At 40.0% G+C, this 5,637-nt stretch overlaps 1 pseudogene; it reads left to right on the plus strand.

Moving 5' to 3' along the window:
- Positions 1-3,670: 3,670 nt before the first annotated feature.
- On the plus strand, positions 3,671-4,029 carry LOC102987510 (V-type proton ATPase subunit F-like; annotated as a pseudogene).
- Positions 4,030-5,637: the final 1,608 nt, after the last annotated feature.

The raw sequence follows: 5,637 nt of genomic DNA on the forward strand, positions 1-5,637 counted from the left end.
TCAATAAATATTTGTTGAGTAAAGTAAAAGATTCATCCCGTGGAAGTTGAATAACAATTTAAGAATTAGAGGATAAGGTAATATTTACAAAAATGAGTTCCCAAGCCTGTTAATTTGTCCCTGTTTTAAGGGGTCTTCTTTATTCCTGAAGATCTCTTTTGACATAAATCAAAATCTTAAACATAATTTAGGATTTCATTGGTGTGCTTATCTGAGAAGAAAGAATAGGCTTAAACACATATGGATGACTGGAGAGAGAGGGAGGGCAGTAGAGCAGTCTGAATTCCCTCCTTTTGGCATGCGAAAATATATGAATTTCCAGTGGTCACTACCAAGATTACTTGGCTAGAGCAAGTTTGCTAATAGCCCAATCAAGGAGGCTGGCTACCAGGTGAGGCACCTTAGCAACAGGCGGCTATAGGATGTTCTGCTAAATGGGGGGCTCATCTGTCAGGGAACAGCATAGTAGAGAGGCTTCTTGGAGACCCACGAAGAACCTAGATGTATGTCCAATGATCAGATTGATATTTCAGCATTGCCACACAGAGGGCATCTTCAGCCTGTCAGTATTAGAGAAGCAGGAATAGCCACAGAGAGGGTTATTAAAGAGAGAGGAAAGAGGTGTCTCAGAGCCAGACCCTGCCAACACCTTCCATCTCAAATCCCATAGTCAGGACTGCCACGCAAGCCTGACCTGAGGATAAGGAAAGGAGATGAGATTTAAAACAACTTTGAAATTAATGCCTTAATTTGAACTAAATTTTAATACCCAAAAGTGGCCACAAAGCTAGGGAATCTTCATAAGATCATATTGCTGTACTGCAAAGGGAGATCCAACAGTACACGAGAGAAGACAGTAATTGGAAACACTGCAGCCACTTTATCTTGAGATTGCACCAAGCTGAAACTTCTCAGTAAACCCAGTTACATTAGTCAACAAAGGACTGTCTTGGTCTTCTACGGCTGCCATAACAAAACACCATAGACTGGGTGGCTTAAACAACAGAAATTTATTTTCTCAAAGTTTTGGAGGCTGGAAAATTCAAGATCAAGTTTCCGGCAGGGTTCAGTGTCTGGTGAGAGCCCTCCTTCTGTCTTGCAGATGGCCACCTTCTTGCTGAGTCCTCACATGGCACAGAGAGAGAGAGAGAGACATGGAGAGAGATGAGATCGATCTCTTGTGCTTCTTCATTTTTTATAAGGACATCAGTTCTATCAGATTAGAGCTCCACCCTTATGACCTCATTTGACCTTTATCACCTCCTTAAAGGCCTTACCTCCAGTAGAGTCTCATGGTGGGCAGGGGGCGGCTAGGGTTAAACATATGACTTTAGGGGGACACAGTTCATTCCATAGCAAAAACTGCTTGCCATGAGGCACAGACTGTTTATAGAGACAGAATAAAATAGAGAAAACCAGGCTAGAAAATGATTCTCCATTCCTTCCATTCCATTCCAATGTCTGGATATTGCAATTACAAATGGAAGCAAGAGCTTTCAGGCCTCATTAAATAAATCTTGGTTCGGTCATGAATAAGATCAAAGGAACCAAAAAGCTGATTGGAAACTCAGAGGCTCAACTCTTTGTCCCCAGTGCCAGAGGTAGTTGATGCTTCCAAATCCTGGGGGACTTCCTGGGGTGGGTGGATTTTCACAGTAATTCAGCGTGGCATAAAAGTCAAATACGTTCTTCAAAAATTGACATGTGCCATTGGCAGTCTAGAACTCAACAGTAGCAAGCCTAAACTTAACAGTACATTGGAGAATACAGATATTAGGAATTATATTGGAAATTTAAGGCCAAGTACAAAAAAAACCAAAAGGTTGCATCTGAAAACTACTTGTTAAGTCAGAATAGAAAGTCTACTCTTAAAAAAGAAATGGTTCTGACTTCCAGTTTTAGGTCTGACACGTAAAGAGCTTCGAAGTACTCACAAGAAGAGAGCTTTGGACTTCCCTGGCAGCGTAGTGGTTAAGAATACACTGGCCAATGCAAGAGACACACGTTCAATCCCTAGTCTGAGAAGATCCCGCAGGCCGCAGAACAACTAAGCCCGTTATTAGGAATTATATTGGAAATTTAAGGCCAAGTACAAAAAAAACCAAAAGGTTGCATCTGAAAACTACTTGTTAAGTCAGAATAGAAAGTCTACTCTTAAAAAAGAAATGGTTCTGACTTCCAGTTTTAGGTCTGACACGTAAAGAGCTTCGAAGTACTCACAAGAAGAGAGCTTTGGACTTCCCTGGCAGCGTAGTGGTTAAGAATACACTGGCCAATGCAAGAGACACACGTTCAATCCCTAGTCTGAGAAGATCCCGCAGGCCGCAGAACAACTAAGCCCGTTTGCCACAACTACGGAGCCTGCGCTCTAGAGCCCGCGAGCCACAACTACTGAGCCCACGTGCCACAACTACTGAAGCCTGTGCGCCTAGAGTCCGTGCTTTGCAACAAGAGAAGCCACCACAATGAGAAGCCTGCGCACTGCAAGGAAGAGTAGCCCCCGCTTGCCTCAACTAGAGAAAGCCCACGAACAGCAATGAAGATCCAACACAGCCAAAAGTAAATAAATAAATAAATTTATTTTTTTAGAAAAGAGAGAGCTTTCCTCAAGGTAAAAATCAACAATTCTTGTATTCATCAGAGAATGGAGCTCATAGGGAAACTCCTGCCCTCCAAACTAGAGAGACAAATAGAAAAAGCAAGGACACCAGAGGAAATTTTAGCCTCTGACACCACAATTGCAACAAAAAGTATACACAGCCTACCTCCTAGTCAGATAAATTTAAACCTTACACTACCTCAGTTCATTTTACCCAATACATCATGTTTGGCAATAAAAAGAAATCACAAGTCATACTAAAAGACAAAAAGCACACTGAATGAACAAAGGAAGCATCAGAACCAGACTCAGATATGGAATTATCAGACTGAGAATTTAAAATAGCTACGATTAATATGCTAAGCATTCTCAGGGAAAAAGTAGACAAATGCAAGAAAAGTTAGGTAATGTAAGCAGAGACATGAAAACTTTAAGAAAGAATCAAACGAAAATGCTAGAAATCAGAAACACTATAACAGAAATGATGAATGTATTTGATGGATTCACTCATAAAGGAAAGAATCAGTGAACTTGAAGATAGATCAATAGAAACTTCCAAAACAAATACAAAAGGAAAAAAAAATGAATGAAAAAGACTGAACAGAATATTCAAGAACTGTGGGACAATTACAAAAAGTGTATATACATGTAATATCAATACCAAAAGGAGAAGAAAGAAAGGAAGAGAAGAAATATTTGAAGTTTTAAAGGCTTAGAATATAAAGCAGAAACTAACACACCATTGTAAAGCACTTATACTCCAATAAAGATGTTTAAATAAATAAATAAATAAAGGCTGAGAATTTTCCAGAAATGAAAGACAGACACCAAACCACACATCCAGGAAGCTCAGAGCACAACAAACAGGATAAATGCCAAAAATTTGATATCTAGGCATATCATATTCAAACTGCAGAAAATCAAAGACAAACAGAAAATCTTGAACGAAGCCAGAGAAAATAAAGTCTTACCAACAGAGGAATAAGAACAATTATATCGAACTTATCTTCAGAAACCATCCAAGCAAAAAGAGAATAAAGTAAAATATTTAAAGTATTGCTGACTGTAAGGATGGGGGAGAGGGGGAAGCTAATTGTGGTGATGGGAGACAAGGGCACGGTGACTGGCTTCCTGCTGGGTGGCATAGGGGAGCTTAACAAGAACCGCCACCCTAATTTCCTGGTGCTGGAGAAGGATACTACCATCAATGAGACCGAAGACACTTTCCGGCGGTTTCTGAATAGGGAGGACATCGGCATCATCCTCATCAACCAGTACATCGCAGAGAGGTGCGGCATGTGCTCGATGCCCACCAGCACTTCATTCCAGCAGTACTGGAGATCCCGTCCAAGGAGCACCCCAATGATGCTGCCAAGGACCCCATCGTGCGCAGGGCCAGGGGCATGTTCATGGCCCACGACCTGCACTAGGGGACTCCCCACAGTCATGCAGCCTCTCCCCAGGCTTGCCATCAGCCCTTCTCTAAGATTTGAGCCTCTGAGTTCCAATTCCCTGCCCCTTCCCACTCCACTGAGAGGCTTGGTGAGGTGCTTCCAGGTTGCTGGAGCTCTGCCATTGAAATCAAGGCTGGTTAGGGTTAAAACAAAAAAAAAAAGAAAAAGAAAAAGAGAGGAGACACAAATTACTGGTATCAGAAATGAAAGAGGAACCAGCTCTACTAATCCCATGGACAGTAAAATGATAATAAAAGAATACAGTAGACCCTTGAACAACACAGGTTTGAACTACAGAAGTCTATTTATACACAGGTTTTTTTTCAATAAATACAACACTACATGATCCACAGTTGGTTGAGTCCTTGGATGCAGAACCATGGATACGGAGGGCCTACTATAAAGTTATGCATGGATTTTTTTTTTTACTGCACAAGGAGTCTGTGCCCCTAACCACCACGTTGTTTAAGCGTCAACTGTATTTTGAACTCTACACCCACAAATTTGATAAAAGGTGAAATGGACCAATTCTTTGAAAGACACAATCTACCAAAACTCACACAAGGGGAAATAGGCAATCTGAGTAGACTTACAACTATTAAAGAAATTGAAATCAATAATTAATAACCTTCCAAAATAGCAAGGACCAGGCCCAAATGGTTTCACTATTGAATTTCACCAAACATCTAAGAAACAAATGATACCAATTTTCTACAATCTGTTCCAAAAAATAGGTGCAGAGTGAACACCTCGTAACTCATTTTATGAGGTCAGCATTATCTAATACCAAACCCAGGCAAAGACATTACAAGAAAGGAAAACTACCAATCAATATCTCTCATAAACATAGATTCAAAAATCCTCAGCAAAATATTAGGAAATAAAATCCAACGATGTATAAAAAAGGATTATACACCACAACCAAATGTGTATTCCAGGTATCCAAGTGTAGTTCAAAATTTTAAAGTCAATTAATGTAATTCATTACATCAACAGTCTGAAGCAGAAAAATCATACGATCATATTAGTAGATGCAATAAGAACATTCAACAAGATACAACACCCTTTCATGATAAACTCTCAGTAAACTAGAAATAGAGGGGAAATTTTTCAACTTGATAAAGAACATCTTCAAAAAGACTACAATTAATATCATAATGCTGAAAAACTGATGCCTTCCCCCCTAAGATGGGGAACAAGGCAAGGATGTCCCCTCTCACTACCCTATCAAAATTGTACAGTACAATTATAAATTGTACTGTTAGCCCTATGTAATGTAATAAAAAATGACAAAAGGAAGGAAAATGTGTACAGATTGAGAAGAGGGAGTAAAACTGTCTTTGTTTGCAGGTGATGTTATTGTCTATATAGAAAAATCTCAAAAAATTGACCAAAAAACCCCTTCTGGAACTAATAAGCAATTATTGCACAGATGCAGGATTCAAGGTTAATATATGAAAGTCTGTTGTTTCCTATATATCAGCAGTGAACATTTGGAATTTGAGTACAAAAAGTAAAATACCAGGGCTTCCCTGGTGGCGCAGTGGTTGAGAGTCCGCCTGCCGATGCAGGGGACACGGGTTC

The sequence above is a fragment of the Physeter macrocephalus genome, chromosome 21, assembly GCF_002837175.3.
Source record: "Physeter macrocephalus isolate SW-GA chromosome 21, ASM283717v5, whole genome shotgun sequence".
Taxonomy (NCBI): Eukaryota; Metazoa; Chordata; class Mammalia; order Artiodactyla; family Physeteridae; genus Physeter; species Physeter macrocephalus.